Source organism: Vanessa atalanta, chromosome 9 (genome assembly GCF_905147765.1).
Source record: "Vanessa atalanta chromosome 9, ilVanAtal1.2, whole genome shotgun sequence".
Taxonomy (NCBI): Eukaryota; Metazoa; Arthropoda; class Insecta; order Lepidoptera; family Nymphalidae; genus Vanessa; species Vanessa atalanta.
In genome coordinates, this window is record NC_061879.1 from 9,000,112 (window position 1) to 9,023,895 (window position 23,784).

A 23,784-nucleotide genomic window follows, 5' to 3' on the forward strand; every position below is an offset into this window, starting at 1 on the left:
AAAATAATGTAATACATTTTAATTCAGTATAAGCATATTTGATATGCAAAATTGTAAAAAACGAACGATACTCGGTTCGGTCAACGTAGTTCATTTTTCGCATTAAAATTCCGATCCCAGAACATGACATAATAATTAATTTCTTTATGATGTTATCGAAGCTCTATAAAATATTTAAACGTCTATTTTATTTATTCTGACATACTAAACTGATATAAAACTGATTATTAGCTAAGATTACACAAAAAGTAAATAACAATATATGTACGTAACATTACAATCGAACGATAAAAACAATTTATAAAAAGCATTCCCAAGCCTATAAAATAGTATAATAATGATCTTGAAGTAAGTGTATTTCTTATAATTTAAGAATATTAATGTATTTTTGACTGCGTTAGGGTTTTCCATCGTTACGCACCCTTTTATTGCCGCACGTTATTTCTGCAAAGGGTGCTCATAAGTCACGCTTTTGATCTGCTTCTTAGCTCGCGTAACGATCAAGTGTCGTGTTATATTTTGCTTCTATCGTGAATGCTGTTTTTATTAATAGTAAAAGCTATCATGACTAAATATATACCTAATATATGAAACACATGTATAATATATTAAGGATGTGAACTCTAAATACGAATATTTCTAGGGAATTAATATATAGTCTATTTTTTAAATACCGTTTATTTATTTATTTTCGATTTTTTTACCTAAAATAACTCAGTGTTAGTGTCTAGTGTTGGTAACGTTTACTACATATATTTTAAACATACAATCGAAGGTGTATCATATAGGGAATAAATTACATATTTATACCTAATCTTATAAGTTATAATTAATACACTCTTATCGCAAATTTATACAGAAAATATAGTCTCCAAAAATTTATATTAATAAAAATAGAATCATTAATACGTAATACATACAGAGACGAAAATATTATTGAATTTCAGACACAATAAATACAATATAGGGAGTTAACTAGTAACTCATAAGGGTAATCACGGCAAACGTTTCCATAAATTGGCTTAGAAATTCTGAGTAAAGATTTAATTGTCACCGGGACTATGTTGGCGCCAATATAATCACAATATGCAAAGGGAAAGGAGATCGTGGCGATAGTAATTGCTATCGTGAGATATTCCTTTTAAGCGTCGTTGTTAAGCATTCAATAGGGTTGCCCTTGATAAGAGTCAACGTCGTCGCCGCTCGAGAACATCCGAGGTCCAGTGTGAAGTTCGTGATCAATACCCGACATATATCATTACATTTCGTTAATATTTAAAAAGAGACTATTAAAAATCATATATATATTTTAAAAGTCGCGTCGTTGTCGTGTCGTGGGATTAAAAAAATACTTAAGTCCCAAAAAAGTAGAAAACTTCGTATTCTTAGTAATTATACAAGTTGGTTATGTTCACCCCATACACGACACGCGATGAATAGCTTTTTGTGAAGAAAAAAATAAATTAACCATATTATAATTTCAGATCTATGGAATTAAATTAAAATTACATTACAATTCGCAAATAAAGTAAGATTAATTTCTTAAATATTATAAAGATTTGACGTTTTTAATTTTGGAATACGTTATTTAAATAATATAATATTTTTTCAATTAAAATAATACCTAATAATTTCATGTTACACATACTATCTATAATTAATTACAAAAAACAATAATTAATTCTTGGTGGGTTGACTTTTACAACCAGTACTAAATAGTACACATACAATACTTATTTACAGTATCCCGATTACATTAAATTATACGCCTTTGGATCGGAGAGTTTATGTTTGACCCTTGACAACGCATTGGAGTACGTCGGGTTATACGAGGAGTCGATCCAACGACAAAACACTATATTCCATGTGTATCGGGCTTTGGCGTCCGGCGGGTGGTTTTGTTCTCAACTCGGCCGGCGGTCGACTTAGTTCCAACTTCACTAGTTCGGTACGGGCCCACTCGCGTAGCGGACGCGCCGTACACAGCGACCGGCGCGCGCATCACGAAAACAAAATAAATCGAACTTTGTTTCACGTGTGTGGGAACTTTGTTTGTGTGGACTGTGACGAACGAAGTGCAAGGGTGTCAGTGGTTTTGGCGGGAGACTTGGAAAGTTGCACGTTTCATGTAACTGATAATACTGGCTTTCGTAATTCCTAGATAACAGTGAGTACGGTTTTGATTTACTCTCGATCGCAGCTGTTCTATGAAATAATGATAACGAACCGCGCCTTTCTTATGTTAATTTATGACTTTTGTTTTGATTTTACGTAAAGCTTTAGCTGTAATTGTTTAATTTAGTTGCAATTCAAGTAACATTTAAATATAATAGTTTGCAAACTAAGATCGCATACAATTTTTTAAATATCTATTTAAGGTTAGAGTTTTTTTGGAAAACCTTCGAAAACAAATAAAACACCATTTTAGAAATATGAATCTGATTTTCATAAGGAATAATTATTTTAAGATATTGTGACTGAATACAATACGATGTTAGCGAGAATGTCTTTAGATACAAACAAAGCTAGCGATTGAAGGTGTGCGCAATTCGTTGAACTCTTTCGTATGCAGAACATGCGCTTGCGCAACGATATAAATATGGATTGAAGTTATAATAATACATAACTTAAATACTCTATCTTTATAAACACTTCACATAATCTCTGAATACTTTAAAATATTGACACATAAATCATTTTTTTTTAATGTAATTAATTTATTTTTGAAAATAGAATATCCTAGTTTTATAATAATAATAGAATCATTAGCGCCTACACTAAATTTGTAAGAGAGTCGTGAGCCCTAAAGCCATTAAGGATAATATGAGACTAGAGTATGTATATCGCACTATTAGAGAAAAGTTACGAGCTACTTGAATAGCCAATTACAATAGGGACGCTTCCAAGTTAGAACAGGATCGCTTCCTTAGTTAGAATACGAATGCTTCTAAAGTCAGAATACGTACGTCTCTTAAGTAAGAATAGCAACGCTCCCTAACATAGGACCTTGCTATTCCTTACTGGTTCCCTCTGGCGGTTTGTTCGTATATTCCGAGGCAATTTAGGATAACTGCCAGCACTGATATTTATACACATTTCAGTTACATCGAAGTAATTCTATATTTTCGAACGTTGTTTTGCAAATATTTCTCTTGTTATTGCTATTGTATACAGTTTCATGTATATAATATCGAATCTTTATACATATTACAAATAACTATTTTTAATAGGTACTTATCGATAAATGTTTTTTTTTTCTCTAGAACAATAAAGACTTATTATATTTTACATTATCTCGCTCTCTCATTAATTCACTTAATTAATTAATTGTTGGTGAATTTTAATTTTATAATTGTTTACTATTCAAGAATTTTCAATCAATAAGGCTAATTAATAAATATAGAAAAAAAAAACAATATTATTGTAAGATCATAATGTATACCATAAAGAGAATACAATATTTATGTTTATATTTTATACGATATATGAATATTTTATAGAAAAAAAAACTACAGACTTTAAAAAATGCATACTACGTAATATATTCTAAGAAGATGGTCAAGTAGACGTTTATTTAAATAGTTTGCGGTTAAAATAGTAATAAATAATGGTACAGACAACCCTCGCTCTGGTTTACGTAGTGTAATTACACCAGGTTTATTACTATTTATGTAAAAAGGGAGTGAAAATGATTAACCGATTTAATTTTATGACTTTTTAAGTACAGTTGAGTTTTTTATTCCTTAGGATAATCTAGAATCTACTTATTGCTAATAGCCCTTTAGTAATACTAGCAATGTTACATAATTTAATTGCTTTGAGTGTTAATAACAAAAAATAATGTATCGAAGTAAATACTAATGTTATTATTATTATTAAAGTTTATCTTTCTTGCCTTTTAAATCGTTGTATACCACTATGATATAAGCCTTTAATAATACTAATCATACCCATTAATAATCTTATACATACATTCTGTGAATATATAAAAGCTCTAAGCCTAACGATCTAAGTCTGACCAAAACTTAGTTCATTGGTCAGATGTAGGCCAGTATGTACGTGTTCTACATTATTCATTATATTGGTGGTCGACACAAAATCGTTAGTGCCCGCAGTTGGTGACTCATTAAAGAAATTCAAACTAAACAACGGTTACTTTCTGGTATTTTGTACCATACTGATAAATATGACTCAACTAGATTACACGATTGTACAATATGTACATTGTTTTTGAAACAACTTCGCACGTGCTGTAGTATTTTCGAATGATTAAGATAATTTTATTTTAATTAAAATATAAAAACAAATACATAATAATTTTGGATTATTCTTGAAATTTTAAAGATCAATGAATTTTATAATTAAAGCACAAAGAGTACTATTTAATTATATACTTCGATGTAAAATAATTGCATGCCCATGTCTTAACTTAAGCCAGAGATGTATCTTAGCATTCAATCTATCGATGCGAAGGTTTATTTGTTCATTTTGAGATACCTTGATAATTTATCGCTAAATCGCTTATTAACGATTTCGCGGTTGATTCCTCGCCATATATTCCAGACTATTAAAAAACCAGAGCCAAGTCTCTGATTTGTTACGTCATTAATCTTACTTAGGGTCGGCGGCCACCGACAACGTGTAACAGCGAAAGTATTATATTGTAAATTAATAAGAAAAAATAACATATCGCACAGCTCTGTATGATTTGTTGTTGAAATTAAGCAATTTATTCTGACTTTTGCTTTTGTCTATTTTGGAGTGAATATTTTTTTACGATCTATTTTATCGGTCACTTCGATCAATACCGTTATTGAATGCATACCTTTTTTTCTATATTTCAAAAGTTGAATACAAGCAGTAACTATAGGCATGGAATGATTTTGGTTAATAAAAATTTATATGCACATACGTAGATGCTTCGATTGCTAAATTTTTAGACCATTTTTTGTGAAAAATAAAATATCACTTATTGATTGAATATACATTTACTTTAAAAATATCAAAGTTATCGCTAAAATTAAAAGAAGAAAAGGAGAGCAGAAGACTAATTTTGATATGATTTTTTTAATGATATTTATACCCAAACAGCCCGTCTGCTATTGGAATTACTGTCTTGCAAATAGCCATTTATATTAATAATTTCATCTTGAACAATAGAACTTTAATGATAGTTACATGTATAATTATATTGTATTCATATTTTTGTAGTGATAGCAAAGTAAGCCTGCAAATGTTCACTGTTGAGCTACGGCATCCACCACGTTACCCAATCCGTGACGGTGGATATATTATTATGATACTTTATAGTGTAAGAGCTAATCCGGAAGTACCAGTTTATATTCAACAGAAGACAATAAGGATTAACAATAAGAACAACATTATCACTGAACAATATGTCTCTTAGATTTTAGCGAATTAGTCGTTTATAAATTGTTATAATGTACTAAGTACTCATTACTAACATAAATAGCTGTTGCCATAATAATTATATAAAATCGATACATATGTTTACACGCTAGTCACGAACAATGACTGAAAGCATCAGTTTCACTGAAAATATTAGTGATATTTCCAGTGAAATTGATGCTTTCAGTCATTGACACAGACCTTACCCTTGATATGTTAGTAATTAACCGCATATTATTTCAAATAAAATCATATGATTAAAATGTCGTTGAAAAGGTGTACTTTTTAATATATTGAATGAGGAATTGATAGACGGATACGAAGCAAGCGAAATTAATTACATAAAGTGTATTACGTCGACGGATTGAGGTTATATATTTATTTTCGACTTCAGTTTCATCACTTCAATGTATGTGTCATACATAATTCATTTAAGATCTTCTCGTGATATTTATCTGTTGGTTATGACATAGTTTTTTGTTCTTTAGCACTTTAATTATATAAATAGTCAATGTAAGAATAATAATAATAATAAATACACTTTATTGTATACCAAAATTACAATACAATACGGAAAACTTAGAACTAAAAAAAATGATTTGTTTTAATATTGATTGATATATTTTTTAGTGCAGACTTATAGCTAATTATGGCTGATTATGAAAACGTAATCGGGATTAATTGTTGCAGCCATAAACTTACATACAAAATTTTACACATGAATATATTAATACATTTACTACATACATAAAAATACATCTATATGACTGTTATAACTATAATAATATATATTCAATATATGAGTAATTTAGGATAATAAATATTAGTATGCAATGAAAATATCGAAAGTCTAAAGTATTATAAAGCTTTGAACCCATTTTATTTAAGAAAAACATATTTTTTTTTCTAGGAAAAACTCCATATAACCTTATGACCTGAACGGCTCGAAGTTAATTGGCTTAATCGTATATGTTTTATTATATTATATGTGTTAATCGTATATATTAATTGGTGATAAGCAATATTCTGTCATCGTTGAAAGTAAAATCATAAACAATGACTGAAAAATAAGAAAAAGTGCTCACTTCACCGCTACACATCATTTATAAGTAAGGTTAAGACCGTGTTTTAAAAAGACTCGTTTGATGTACAGCTTAGAACCGCCCTTTCTTATCGAGGATGTTATAGGAAGCGACTTTTTGTTTTGAGCACATCCGATAAAACCATAAGCATTACTTATGGCATATATCATATGAAATATCAATAAGCCTCTTAAATTATTTTTCATGCCGCTCGATAAAACACTGTGCTAACCCATTAAGGGTTAATTGGGGCAAGGTCTAGGTTTATATAATTGTATTAAAATAAATTGTTGTTATTTATTTTTAAAGCGTGTAATTGTAAATGTAACGTAATTTTCAAGATGTAATTAGTAACTAATACATTAACTAACTAATAACTCATTGACCCAAATCAATCACTCACTTGGTGTAGGGCTTTGTGCAAGCCCGCCTGGTTACCACCATCTGGGTACCACCCACTCCTCATATATTCTACCGCCAAAAAAAAATACTTGATGTTTTTGTGTTCCGGTTTGAAGGATGAGTGAACCAGTATAACTATAGATTTAATGTACATAACATCTTAGTTCCCAAGATCAGTAGCGCATTTGCGATGTAAGGAATGGTTACATTTTGTACGGTACCCATGTCTATGGGCTGTGGTTACTGGCAAATTCACCAGTCCGCCCACTTATGCCATAAATATGTTTGTCCTTTAAAAAATGTCAAGTACACGTTATAGCCTCATAGTGTTACAATTTCAATTTTAGTTGATATTACTTCGATAACATCAAATCATTTCGTAACCTTCACTGTGTGAGTAGTTCATAGCACGCAAACATTTGCGTCACGGCTAAACTGAATACAGTAAGGAGAAGTTTAAAAAATATACACGAAGTCTTCTTCGAAAGGTCGTATACGTCATCATTAGTATACGTTTTATACACGTAATTGATAATGCGTCACTAACTGTAAGATCAATGCCCTTTTTTGTTTAATGTAGTTAGTTTTATATCGCATAGAAAATAATTGGTTAATAAAATACAAATATAAGTTATTTTTTAAATTATTTACCCATATTGCAAAGTTTTTAATTTATACATATATTTTTCGAAGTAACAATACACTTAGTTTTAGTAACGTCTACGTCATTTCAGTCAATAAATCGACAAGGCAATAAGCTGTCATCCCCGTGGGCTGTGACCTAACGTTCTGTCTGGACCCGTTACTTCACTTCCTGTTTAGGAACTTTTTATTCAAACAGTCGTATGAAATATTACTGTTTTTAAATCAACAAGATCCACGAGAACGCGTTTACAGATGAAATCGATAGCCCTGTTTTTGCCGACGATACTCGACACTGGTTTTCAGATACGCAATGAAAATACAATCCGAAAGACATTCTATATGTATATTCCAGACATAGGAGTGGAAGAACAAAAGTTGCGAAATTAGTTTTACGTTAAATACTGCTTAAAAATAAAATATAGGAAAATAATAATGTTACTTGCGAAACACGTCTGACGTACCAATTGTCATGACGATATAGAAGTACATATGTATAGGAGTACTATCGAGCTAGTACAAAAACCTTCTTTACATAAACCTTTACCAAATAATTTGTAAAAGATTTAATGAAGATCAGTGGAAAAATATCGAAGTCTAGTCATATCAACTATATAAGATTGTATTGGATTCATATTTTAATTGACGGGTTAGCTTTAAATTACTATTCCTGCTATCTTTGACATATTGAGGTTTCAACTAAAAGTAGTATTTCAAACATACAGTTTGCAAAATTCCAGTTTAAACTCTGGCGTAACTATTGTCTACAATCGACCCAAACGTTTTATTACGAAATCATATCTGAGATTTCTCTGATTTGTCGGCATTTTTCGTCAATGTCACGACTATGTTACGTGGGCAGTAACGTCTGCACCAACACAAAAGGCTTTTGTGGTAACGTCCTAGGTCATTAATGGTTAGATTATACTTTTACGTCATTGCTCATGAATAATGTAGAGACATTTATGGGTTCAGCGAAATGGTCTCAGTCTTGCGTATTGAAAAGCGGTTACTGTCGTATAAATGTGAATGTATAGTAGATATATTGGAATAAATTTATTTAAGTCTCTTTGATCCGTTATGGCTTATTTACATTTAATTATCATTATATTACTTCGTCGCCATTAAGCCATGGTACACTGATACTATGCCAAAATCTAATATACATGTATATTGTATTTTTTATTGACCATGTATAAAGATCTAAATAATTTATACATTATTGCATGTCTAGTAATATCGATCTAGTATCAATTATATAAAATAATAATAATAATACAATATTTATTTTTAATTTCCTGATTTGTACTCCAAAATGTTAATTCGGTTATGCGTATTAAATTCGTTATTGATCACTGAACCGTATATGAGTTAATTATATTATACATTTATATAAATTTTAATTTAATTTGTATAAGTGGCTCCATATTATAAGTATCCCAAATAAATTCATAATGAATAAATAACCCTCTTTAAAAACTAATAAGTACTTGCACTAAATAAAATTATCAAATTCATATAGACTGATAATACACAATCATTGCTTTCGACGATATTATCAGAAGCGGCGCGGGGTAAGCGTTCGTTCGAATTGACATTTAATTATCAGAGCGACTACTGGAATGAAGAACACGTACTTAACTATTAAGATACGTAAGATACTAGTGAAATACGCAATATATCTCGGGGATAAAGTGCTCGCGGTGTACGCTATGTCGAACAACTTCTACGATAAACATTTCCATCGATTCTAATTAAATGTGACATCCATTCAAATATTTAAATAGATAACGTTATAACGTTTCGCATGTATGTATATCGGAAGCCGAGATGGCCCAGTGGTTAGAACGCGTGCATCTTAACCGATGATTTCGGGTTCAAACTCAGGCAGGCACCACTGAATTTTCATGTGTTTATAATTCTTCTCGTGCTCGGCGGTGAAGGAAAACATTGTGAGGAAACTTGGATGTGTCTCATTTCAATGAAATTTTTCCACATGTGTATTCCACCAACCCGCATTGGAGCAGCGTAGAGAATATGCTCCAAATCTACTCCTCAAAGGGAGAGGAGTAGATTTGGAGCTCTTTTAGCCCAGCAGTGGGAAATTTATAGGCGGCTAATGTATGTATATATGTTAAAACTTTATCCATTTACATTATATTTTTAATTTATAAGTTTTTTGCATCCTCAACGTTGATTTATTGTTTTCACATAAGCGTCTTAAATAAATCATAAAATATTTAATAGATTCACTACTAAACACTTAAAAGTACACAACATGTACACAACATGTCGATGGGCTTGGCTCTACACTTTATTACCCATTAAACATATTTTACAACACAACTTGTAATTAATTTCGCATCAGAATTTTAAATCATTTTACGAAAGGAAGCCTTACCTTAACGACAGGCAAAATGTGGATATCAATTACAAAATAAACATGCAAAATATTTAAATATATTTTAAGAATTCGTAAGGTAGCGTTTCTGAGTTCAGCGTGTTATGCAAGTATGATATTTCCTTCATTTGCTTTGAATCATTCAGGAAAAGCATCTTCCATTAGGCTGACTACGACATAACCGGCCTTATATGAAAAGTTATTTCGCCGCGTAATATCCTCCTTCTAAAAAAGTCTCTATTTCTAATGAAATAAGGATGAAGAAATCAACTCTCCGAGTGGACAGGATAACTCATTCATATATCCATAAATGGGAAACTAGAAATATTGCCGCCGGCGTAAAACAACTCGATAAATGCGGACAGCATCATAAGTTTCATAAAAAGTGATCAGTATATTCTTGAGTTGAGCAAGCGTCGTATCTGCTGCTGAGCGCAATGCTTCTATATAGAAATATTAAAGTTTCTATTTAATTCGACTCCAATTTAAACATTGGTAGGTTTGACAAATATCCACTACATTTATGATTCCATAATAAAGCTTCGCATTGCAAAATGATAACAACTAACCTCATAGCGTTAAGTTTTTCACTCCTCCATTAATTTGTATATTAATGTATAATGTGAATATTTTATAACGTTTTTGTAGTATTGAATGCCTTGTTGGTATAAAAACACTATAAACGAAGTACATTTCCATTGGGCAGTAGAAAAACTGATCCGCTTGTTGTACCCCCCAGACGGGAATGCCCGTCAAACCCGTTAGGGACTGATGACCAGTGTTTTTTTATAGATTTGAGTATCATCAACAAATTGGTTTAGTATCAATTTGATTATTGACCATGTATAAATATCTAAATAATTTATACATTTTAGCATGTCTAGTAATATCGATCTAGTATTAATTACTGACTGAAAACGTAAAACAGAACACTGGGTGCTTCGGCGCGCCTTATAAGAGGCACTTGTCCAGCAGTGGATTATGATTGGCTGATGATGATAAAAATCATGAATTTTATTTATTAATATGAATCAAATGACAAAATACAGTTGAATTAAAATGTTGATAAACTATTTTGTAATTGTTAAATGCTGTGAATTGCAATTATAATGCATGTAGCATTGTAAATATAAGTCTCGAAACAGATCTGATTTATTTGTAATAAAACATTATATCAGTTCGTGAAGGCTAATTTGGAGCACCATAATAATTTATACGGTCTAAATTGGTATCTAATTCTTCATGTACAGTAGCTTCGTTTGTAACAAGGCAGCTATTCCAATTATTGTGATATTATTTTTTAATAAATTGCAACGATTTGTCGTCCAGATAACTTCGATATCAACGCGTACAATCTCTGTACAAACTGTAAAACTATATGTAAGTAATTGTGTTATCAACATTAATATATTTTACACGAGACAGATATATTATTCTTAAGATTAGATTTGATCAAGAATTTCATTTTAAATTATGTATAGTTAGTAAGTAATAGTGTCAAAGTACTTTATACACAACGAATATCTCAAAACTTGTACAATATTTAGTTAAACTAATTTAATTTTTTAAGTAATCAGCTTCACCAAAGTGAATATATTCACGCCCTGGTGAATGATGATGCAATTGACAAAAGTAACATTTGTTTAATCATTTAATTCAAATAGGCTGGATCGCAAATGAACCTCAAAATTCCCTTGCATCGTCAATATGTCACTAACCTTAGGGAATAAGAAATGGCTGTAGTTATACTAACAAACCCTTCAAATTGGAACACAGCAATAGCGGTTGGCACATACACAGGCGGGCATACACGAAGCTATACCACTAAATACATTTTTACTAACAAAATTACGAATGAGACCTAGGTTACAATACGGACAAGTATCAAAGAGAATCCATGTATTCAATACAGCGGATGGTAGTAAAGGAACATAACGCGATGAAGCTTGAATATGTTGGATGAAATATGTACATGATATAAAACAAATTCGCCTCCCACTGTCTGTACGCTTAGATTTTTTAACAAATTTTAATGAGGTTTTCATCAATCAACAGTGATTCCAGAGGAAGGTTTATATGTATAAATCATGAATATTACAGAGGATGAAAAGTCAAGAATTATAACTTTCCTAGCCGGAAAAACGATCAATCGAATACTCTTATTATACCTGTGTGAAGACGACACGAATACAAAAACGTGAAGTAGAACCAACTTCCCCTTAAGAGGAGTTATCTGTGAAAAATATATCCGTGCGACATTTACAATTTATTTTATTATATATTATGTTAAAGGTAATGAAATTCATAAAATAACACTGTTTTAATGTAGATATTATTCGACTTTGATTCATATAATTAAACATAAGCCCTAGAATACATGACATGATATATTTTACTGTTGGTCCACAATCATGTTTCGAACAAAGGGAACAGAAAACAATATAGACCGATCTCAATTCGTGACCGAGACAAAATACCTAATAGCATACCTATATTCGAAGCAATATGTCACAGTACAGGATCAGATAGCATGTCGCGATGGCAATAACGGTCAGCTTCGGGACAAGGGATTTATCGCTTTCCGAGTAGATAATAATTGTTTTCTCGATATCGGCTGGAGTGAATCGTGGGCGCACTGAATAGGGTACTCGTCCACGCTGTCGCGTCACTCGGATCCTTCGATTTAGTCTCGTTGGAAAGCAATTGATATTATGCAGATTAATGAAAATGTTAATCTTTGTATTACGAATATAACTGAAGAATAGATAAAGGAGAAGAATTAATCAAATACGATTTAATGAAAGTTAATACTGACAATTCCGAATTCATATCATGGTCATGTCTTCATCTTTGTTAAATAAAGTAAATATATACAGATGTTAAATTAGTTATTGCGAAATCAAGAGTAAATTAATATCCGTTGTTTTTAATCTGTGAAATGCTTTTAAGCTTAATAATAAATACATTTAAAAAACGAAGTTGAAGTGGCCAAGCTTTTCAAATCTTTTATTTAACATTCTGAAAGAAAACCTTTTTAGAAATTGCGTTTCAAAATCTGGAAACTGTTAAGCAGAGATACATTTGCATATTCCCATAAGTTCTTTGAAGGCATGTTGTATTTAAATTCGATTTTACTAAGAGTCTTCTGAATTTACCGAGCACACGTAATTTCCCCTTAAACTGTGTTATCTCGCACAACCATCTCTCTTATGCAAATATCTACAACGGTAACTATAAATAATTTTAAGAAATTGTCCATATCTGGTTTACGTACAGATGTGCAGTAGACTTGTTAAGATAAATCATCTCTATGAGATCTGCATACGGAAATGGTCTATGAATTTCTGGCCTGAATCATAGAGTATTATTATTATAATTAAAACGATAAATTTCAGTTTATTCCATTTATTAAGAAAGTTTATAAAGTATATATATCATGTTACGACCCATGGGGGCGGAGTTACTACTCCGTCACTACGTTTAACGTGAGTAAAACCGCGGTAGCCGCCCGCCATGAAATACGACGAGCCATGTAAGATATATTTTTTTATACCAGCTTGGTTAAAATTATATAAGATGTAATAATATCAGTTTCATCATCAATCCACTAGGTAGTAGTACTTTAGGAGCACTTCTGAATAGGTATCCACTCATCACATATTCTATCGGCAAACAGCAATACTTGTAGTATTTTCCAATTGAAGAAGGAACAAAGATGAACAAAACTTAGATACGTTTCTACGATTTGCTAATAGTTTGTCTATGTTGTGCAGTACTAACAGTTCTTGATTAATATGTTATTAGTTATAATACAACACTATTCGACTTAACTACTCATATCAATTATAATTTTACTTCCAAAGTTCCGATAACAGCGCTAAAGCGCCATTTTTTCAAAAATCCATAATGAATTTCATAGATTATTCAAGCTCTACACCGATGATATCGCGTCAATTCGACGTCAAATGTTGCTTATACGGCTTTTGTCCTCTTGAGGTTGAAAAACGACTATGATAGTCTTGCGTTACGATTTGAATGGTAAGTGAGGCCAGTCTAACTACACGTAACATCACATCTCAATTCGGGTGCCTTTGCTAGTCTTTTTTGTATTTTGTTATAATGTCGTGCACTTAACTATAATTTATGTTTTACGTGTAAGAATGTTGTTTAAATTGTTTTCCTTTTTAATTGATTATATTTTAATCTTTAACCCCGTTGAACTATACATATTATAATTGTTAGATTTATTGGAATAGATAAATAACCAACACTAAGATATTTTTTATTAATAGGTGATCCCATAACACACACAAAAGAAAAACGTCTGGTCAATACAAATATTTGTCATGAAAGTCGGAGCTACTGAAGTTAACAGTGATCACAAGAAACCATTGAGTTCAGTAGAAAAATGTGTGATTATTTTTTTTAGCGCCGACATAAATTATTTAATTAATCTTAAACAAATATATTAGAGAAAATAATTGCAATAATAAGTAAAACAGATTTTTTTGTACACTTAGATTAATAGTACCTACATAATATGTATACTAAATATAACACGGCGTTTTCTAGGCGTAATACCGCTTTGCTTTTACTAGTACATAAGGCAGGTCAATACAGTTGGCGATCGACTAGTAAGTTCAGTTTGTTGTTGACATTGCCGGCCGGTTACGTGAGTAAAATAAAAATACCCGACGCCGTCGAACCTGTGGTGTGGCAATAGACTTCCACATTGATACGGATTAATTAGAATCGTAAAAACGAAACGCTTAATGTATACACAACCACGTAGAATCAAAGGGTCTGATTTGCATAGTTCCCGGTACAACCTTATTGTTCGTGTGTGGTCTACGTTACCATGGTTACGCTATCGTAGAACGACCGATCTTAGCCGATGGACGGCTAACGCTAATTGTAGTACCAAAGAAACAGAAGACTTCTAAATGTCACCAGTTGACCGTTAGCCTCATTTCCTATCTATTCAATATAATTAACAGCTCTTTAATTACAAAGGTCGAGACCTCAATCTGATTAAGTGAACTGTACGTTTAACATTGGATTGAAGATATTGTGTTCGAGATACATATTGATTCGATTACTATCATTAGTATTACTTACTATTCGAAGAAATAAGTTTTTAATATAAAATGTAAATAATGTATTAGCACAATAACTGTGAATCAAGTTTGTGATGTCTGAAAAGGATGGATCAATAATATATGTATATATATGTCACAAGTTACACTACTAATTTGCAACCAAATTAAAAAAAAAGACGTTACTATTTTTTTTTTATATAAAATCACAAACAGTACGTTATTTCTTTATAATGATAATAATCAGAGTTTCAATAAATTGTTTAAAGAAAATTTAATGAAAACGTCAAAAACACAATGGAAATACAACAAACACTTTATAATTAATTTCTATTATTTTAACGAAATAATTTTATTGTGTTTAAAAATCTGTATTAGGTATTATAATTTTTTTTTATCATACCATAAATTCTTATTTTAAAATTTATAAATAATGTAAATAAATGTTTTAAAATTTGTCTCCATTGTATTGACCAATTTATCAAAATTGGTTTTATAAACAAAACTTGACGTTGATGATAGTTATAATAGTAAATTTTATTGTTATTTAATTATAATGTAAAAATAATGTAGTTTTTTTTATATTTAATTTTTCATTGCATTTTCTATGTAAATTATTTTTCCACAAATTAATGTTATATTTTAATATAAAAATTGAACAATATAATAGTAATAAATTATTTATAATTTACTACGAAAGAAATAAAAAATTTTATTTCACTAAAATCTTTTACCTCGAAATTAAATTATTACTGAGGTAGAGCCACCTTAGGCCTCACCTATTTTTGTCCAAGTTAAATTTAGTAGCCAAATCCGGTTAATTATTACAACTGGTTTATAATTAAATCTAGCCTTATGACCCGAATAGTGGTAATACCACACAAAATCACGCAACTATAGTACGGGTTAGTAGAGATATTATAATAAGATCCTATATTCAAATGGACTGGTCTATTTAGAATGAATTACATTAACATATCAAAGTTTAACCAAAGTAAATAATAATTAGATAGTTTAATCTCTGTGCAAGAACATCGTACGGTGTATGTCCTAAAATAATATTTGCTTTACGTATGAGTAAAGTAGTTAGGATGGGATGGAAATGTAGGAAACTTTGAAGAAAAGGAATTTAATATATTCTCCCCATTATGATAATACATTTAAGGCACAGACCCGAATCAAAAGAAAAATAAACACTTTTAAACGGTATGTAACTTTGCCACTGTTAAGCCTCTTCCTTTTGAGGTGATCGTTTTGAACCCATTTCATAACGCTCCTTAAATACATCCATGTCAATACACATGTGACATGTCTTCAACTGACACATGCCCCACGATGTTTTACTTCAGAGTCTAGCCTGATATGAATTATGAGATCAAATTAAGCACATGAAAATTGTTAGGGCGTGTCTGGGTTTGAATTCGTAATTTTCGGTTAAGGTAAACATAAGACAATCTTGGCTTGCTAAAAATAATTTACATATAAATCTTCTTCAGTTTAAGCCAGACATTATAAAAACTTCGAAAATCGTACAGATTATCATATTTCAATCGGCCTTATTATTATTATAATTATAAAAACGATAAATTATGTTGCATAGAAATTATTCATTCTACTGAAAATTGTAAGCTAAGCTTAGTGTCATAGGTAAAATGTTTTTAGGTCGCTACAACTAATTAAACGGCTGTTGTTCACGCAAAATACCGGTAGCTCGCGTAGTAAAGTACAGCTTGTGATTACCGGTTCGTGATGAAAAAAAAAAACATAATCGTAGTAACATTATACTTTGGTGTTTATAACTGGGTCAATTATATTTTTCTATATTATCGTACCTATTTAGGTACGTATATTTATGACATTAAAACCAAATGAAATAGCCTTGAACATTAAAGATTTATTTTAATTAATAAACCGTAATTTTATAGTTGCTTTGATTAGATTATGCTATATTATGTAAAGTAAAAAAATAGCCTTCGCATGTCACACTATTTGGCAACGGCTTTATTCTACCAGTTTAATCCAAAGTGGACTGGATACACTTATGGTAGAATATCATTCCACGAATGCAGTTTTCCTTAAGATATTTTCTTTCTCAAGTTGAATTGTAATAAAAATAAAGTACATGTAAACTCAGCGTTCTAGCTTAAGATTCACGTGTTAACTATTAAACTACTTAAACTGTTTTTGTGATATGTCATATTCTTTAATGGTGATTTAACTTTTAACTGTGTTCGAAATCTTTAATTGACTAAGCTAAAACGATTTGTCAAAAAAAGTCTATATATGTAATACCTACTTGCCATTCGTCTTATATGATATATTTAGTAAAGATCCATTTCAATTTAAATATTTCAGTATTATAAAAGATATTATGCATTGATTAATGAATGCTTTCTAAATTCACTCGGTTGCGCGTATCATCTTTCAAACGCCTGTCAAAACTTCACGCTACCGACGACCTTTTCGGTTAGCCTGTGACGGTTGCGTGTTAACGAGTTCGATACCTGATTGAAGTAATTGACTTGAAATGGTTTTAGTTATAAATGAATTTAATTAATATTAAGTTTTTTTATAGTTAATTTGATAAAGATTATATACTAGTCTTGTTACTGATTTCAGGTGTTATTCAATTCTATTGCATTCCATGACGTATATATTTAATATCAAGATATATTTCTTTTATAAAAGTACCTTATCCTTAACCTTAATCCCTTATATTAGAACTATACGCTTATTTATCTGTAGAAATAAAATAAGCGTCAATAGAGCAATGGTTTACGAGCCGCCTAGCGATGTAAAAAGTCGCAGGATCGCTCTGACCCCTTGGGCTATTGTCGTCCCCACTCCTAATACAAGTGATAAGCTTAAAAGGAGGGGTAAATATGAATATTAGTAATTCCTTAATTGATTTAGGGCATTGCTAGTATTCTTAATAAACAAAATAGTTAATAAAAAATGCATACACTCTATCTGTTGAGTTTTTTGATGCATTTCATTAGAATACTGATTTCGGGTTATTTCTGCGCAGTTGGCTAGTCCCCTTAAGAATGACTGAGGTAGCTGAACTCGTTTAAAATGACATAACGCATAAGTAAAAGAATTCTATAGACATTGCAACTGTTAGATGTATAAACCGCACTACGCCGTCATGTGTTACTGGCACACCTTATACACTATTATAGTCAATACATCATATAGGTATATAAATTAATGCTAGTCTATCACAAAACGGGAAAACTTCTTTGATTGATTGATTGATTGACAGCCTGTTGACGACCATCAATTTTGACATAACATAACAAAATTCAATCGACAATGTATGTACCTACAGATGGCCCAATGGTTAGAACGCGTGCATCTTAACCGATGATTGCGGGTTCAAACCCAGGCGAGCACCACTGAGTTCATGTGCTTAATTTGTGTTTATAAAGCATCTCGTGCTCGGTGGTGCAGGAAAACATAGTGAGGAAACCTGCATGTGGCTAATTTCAACGAAATCCTGCCACATGTGTATTCCATGAACCCGCATTATGGTGGTGGAATATGCTCTATACCTTCCCCTCAAAGGGAGAGGAGGCCTTATCCCAGCAGTGGGAAATTTACAGGCTGTTAATGTAAAATGTATATATGTACCTACAGATGAGCTTGAACCAACTATTAGCTAATCCTTAACCAGAATTTACTCATCACTAGTTCAGATATGATTGATGGCTTCATTAGCACAGAGCGATTGCGAATCGTTTCATCATCATACCTTTATCAGCGACCAGTATTACATAGAATTAACACAATCTTCTTAAACAGAGTGATGATTATCATTTGTGAATTATAACATAACAACATAATAACTAATGGGATTTCATCATAACCTGCAAAAAAAAAGAGAGAATATGGAAATAAGTGTAGTCGTTTTGATAGGAATGAGCAAAACTAAATTAAGTTATTAATTTAACATTAGGTTCTACAAATTGTTATATTAAAATGATTATATCGATTATGTTATGTGAATACTAATTTTCTCGCAGGCCCGTTTTGTATTCATTGATGATTAAAATTTTACTTGAATACAATTTCAATTTGTTGTAGCCAAATAAACGTCGTCATATAATTTATTAAATACAAAATTGACTGAGAGCCGAAATAATTGTGCAGCCATATGGAAAACGAGGGTTTCAACTGAGAGTTGTGGGTAGAATTAAATTCTACCATTTTCTCCAATACGAGAGGACATATTTGGAGCAATTATAGGCAGTTTCTTTCTTACAAACAGTTGATTAATTAGGCATCTAAGTTGATATATAGGTATTGAGTATTTTTTTTCCTATAGACGATGTCTTAAATTATGTCAATTTGTTTTCATTAAATTGTGTCAATGTATTAGTGCAGATAATAAAATAAGAGGAATATTCTGAAGCAATAGACGATTTTCAAATATGTAAATAAATTATACGATAAATCAAACTATTTTCTCAAAGTGTAATACGTTCTATTTTTACAGACATACATCATCTTGAGACAGATTTTACAACGTGCTCCAAGAATTCGCAATATCTCCACTTACCTACCTCAGTCATAAACTCTTTTATTTTCATTCCCGTAGGTGATTCTGAATGCAATTTAAGCCTGTCCGAAGCAAATGCTTAATAAAAACTGACAGCCAGTTTCGGGTTATGGGTACCAGGAATTGTGAACTATTTTAAATATATTACAACAAGCTTAGCCTGCAACTTTCCTTACGCGAGCTTTGGCTATGGGGCTGTTTTTAATAATATTTGGGTTCAATTTTAATATCTTGGATTAAAAATAAACCCAGAGAGACATTTGCGCTTATCTCATTATTTGTATTTGGTGCAATGTGTAAACTGCATGACACAGAAATATTTTGGTGGACCTCTAACCCCAACGCAAATGCACTTAGCAAATATTCACTTAAATTGGATCTTATGACAACCGATTATTAAAATTTGGCGACTCTTATACTAAATGGCCGGAATCTCACGTCAAATGACAGATAAAAAAAAACAAATTCATGCTTTTTTAACGATCCTAAGATAAGTCAAAAGGCTTAATTGAATATAGTTAAACGAACCAACATCCAAAGCGCTATCAAACCGCAAACCGAACTAGAATTATTTGTGCCAATGACTTGATAATTCCGTATTGTTTAACCGAGGCTCGGTTTAATTAACATGCCAAGTTATCTGGATGTAGCCTTAAACGTGAAACTTTTAATCAGAAGGGCTAAGACTTGCTAATTTACATAGTTAAACAATTCGCCGCGTTCTTTCTTCGGATTTTACATCTAGATATTAGTAACGGGAATGTCAATCGGATACGAGGTACTTGCTAAGTACTGAGGTCAGCTGTTTACGTAAACTGATTACTAGGATCACATAAAGTTTCATATACCTACACTTAAATTGCATTGATATATTTATTGCTACTAATACATGTTAATTTCAATTTAAACGCGACAGCTGTCTTTACTTATTTACTAGTACATTTAGGCTTAGTTTTAAAATACGATTACATATTTAATTAATTTTATTTTTTCTTAGTAAATAGCAAATGTTTCTTAGTAACAACCAATCATATAAGATTCCGAATAATAAATTAAAAAAAAAATCAATTCAATTAATAAAGGAAAGGTACTTCATGGTATCGTAATACCGGGTGGATAAAGCCGAGACGTGGATCTTCATCAAATTAATAACGTAGAATTTTGTGTCGTGATATGTGTTTATAATTCATCTCTTTCTCTGCTGAGAAGGGGATTAACATGCGAAAACCTATATTATTATTAAGAAATCATTCTCTCATTTCCCACCAACCCGTCGTCAAATAGCATAACGAAATAAGCTCCAGATTGTTTTCAATATAATAGGATTTGATTGATTAGGTGTTGATATTTTTATCTCTATTATAAGCAAAATAAAGTTCATACAGTTTAGTTATAAAGAACACATTTGACTCATTATTTTACAAGATTAGTTTCATTAAAAACTAAATTATTCGCAGGAAACAAATTAAAAAAACAAAAAAAAATACTCAACGTTTAGGCAATTTTTTATGAAAGCTTGTACAAAATTACGAAATATTATATAATCTAACCTCTATAGATCAGATTCTTATCCACCAGCAGTCACTTATCAAACACCCTATAAAGATAAACCGATATTCCACAATGGTGTGGTCGAAACGTCCGGACTGCGATCATAAAACTTAACTCGCGGTGGCCGGTCCGTCACACGTTTTTATGACTTCGTATTTGTACATAGAGCAGCACAAGTTTTGTATTAAGAAAATATGTAATAGTCAACGCTTATAAATCAATAAATTGTTTTAGTTTCATATATTGTATCCACCTGGTAACGTATATCTTTATTTAATCGGAGATGATATATTTCGTAAAAATATTTTATCATTGTACATTAAAATCCAGATTATTTTTATTTGTTTTCTTGCATTATTATCTTCTTAACGTCTCGTTTACGACCGTCAAACGACCTCGACGTATTTTTTTTTATCGCTGCCCGTATAATGTATACTGTCTTTAAATAATACGATAAACCGGTTTAGTTTACTTTTTCAATTATTCCATTCATTGGTTCAAGTTCGAAATTCCTTTAGTATATGTTTTATTGTGTCTTGCGGGCCGGATGTAGACGTACTTGTTTGAGGTCGCTTGTATTCATTTCATTAACAGCTATACCTTTAGATATACCTATGTAAGTAATCATTTTCATTGACTTTTGCAAAAGTAAAACTTTCCTCAAACTGCCGATATAAAACGACATTTAGACTCAAACCTACTTTAATTCTATACAATTAAAAATGAGATTCGATTCCATGTGTTTTATTTTTGACCATACAATTAAAATACGGAACTCTTATTTGTCAAAACGCGATTACGAAAGTTAAGAGAACCGACATTGATACTGCTTAATTAATAAATTTTGGATTTGTATTTAGACACACTTTAATAATAATTTAGCATTTGGGGTAAAGTTTTAGAAAGAAACTGAATTCATTCTTTAAATAAAAACTCAACGAGTTAATTCCAATTTTAGTGAAGACTCCTTACGTTATGTTTTTAAAGAAGTTAAGCCGAATATTTACAAGGTATCACAATATAATTACAGTAATATTTATATCCAAAATATGATCATTATTTTGATAGAAATAGTGACAAACATTGTTATGTAAGCACGAGAAGTAAAGACGAACTTGTAGCGCCGGGTTTCCGTCGCCACATAGTCAATACGTCCTTCTTTAGACAAGGTATTCGCTTCTGCAATAAAAACACAGATACCTATAGCTGTGCCAATTAATAAATTTTAATCTGATATCAAATAACAATAATAAACGAGATATTTTATTTAAAAAAAGTAATACTAATATTATAAATGCGACAGTACCTCTGTCTGTTACCTCTTCACGCTTAAAACACTGAACCGATTTAGATGAATTTTTTTGTATAAATAGTTTGTGTCTCAGAGAAGGTATATCCTTCTACTTGGCTACTTTTTTAATCACCTCTCGAGGGGATTTACGGTCTACAGTTAGTTTTATAAATTTTGCACGGGTAAAGTCGCAGGTTCATCTAGTATTCAATTGAAAGCAGACCAACTAATGAATACTGGTCCAAATATAACAATGTGTATAGCGTTTTATGGAATAGACTTAACTATTATACAGTATTTTTAGTATGGATATATTCTGTGACGTATAAAACTTACCTCTTTTTGACATTAAAATTATATTCTCACGAAACCGAATATTTAATTTATTTGTGAAAGTTTTCCGATTTTAATTAATTTTCAATTATTACAATAGCCGAAAGCAATCACATTTGTGATTATTTTATACGCACGAATACGTATAAATAAACTTAACAGATAAATAAGAAGTTTCGTCATTGCCATCGCAAACATTTTTATGCCGTCTCGAATTTCGATATAACCGTGAAGTGAGCCCATGAGAGTTTTATAGTTCTCGAATAAATTTTGAATGCATTTTATCTACCGTGTGGCGTCAATCAATGTTTTAAAATCAAGAAATCTTCGCTGTAAAATCAGTAACGGAGAGATTTTTTTGTCAGAATGCGTATTCGTAAAACAACTAGTCATAGTTGGGACCGTAGACAAAAGAAACACATTCGAGTTTTTTTCAAAACTTTGTATGTTAAAATTAATTCATTATATTAGAAGTATAATAATGGCATACCTATACTATAATAGATAACTATACTATACTAGTGGACAATGCTAAAGTGAATAAGTGTTAGTAACTAGTCGTCGCCTGCGACTTCGCTCGCGTTTTAGGGGTTGGTTGTTATGTGCTAGGCAAAAAAAGTAGCCTATGTCCTTCCTTGGAGTTCAAGTTTGCTTCTTACCAAATTTCGTCAAATTCGGTTCTTTTGTTTGGCAGTGAAAGAATGACAGACAGGCAGACAGACAGAGTTACTTTCACATTTATATTATTAAATATACATTTTGGAGGATTAGTGCAAAAAAACTGTAATATCTTTTCTTATTCTATACTAGCAGTAATGATTTGAACATTAGATACTTTTAATTCTGATTTTGTAAATATTTTACGACATGAAAATAAATGAATCTTAACATAGTTAACGTCATTTAAAGACGAAGAAAACAAAAAGTACTGCAGATTTAATTTTGCACGTTCGGCGTGAGTTTGTAATGTTTTCGAAATCACTTGTCCATTATGAGCAACACATACTTTATCTTTA

The 23,784-nt window shown here is 31.1% G+C and overlaps 1 protein-coding gene across 1 annotated transcript in view; it reads left to right on the forward strand.

Annotated features, from left to right (window-relative positions):
- The first annotated feature begins 1,958 nt into the window (after positions 1–1,958).
- Positions 1,959–23,784, forward strand: part of LOC125066608 (cadherin-86C) — a 101,449-nt gene continuing 79,623 nt past the window's right edge. Inside the window, exon 1 of the mRNA XM_047674740.1 lies at positions 1,959–2,167. The gene's annotated coding sequence lies outside the window, so the exon portion shown is untranslated. The remainder of the gene's footprint in view (positions 2,168–23,784) is intronic.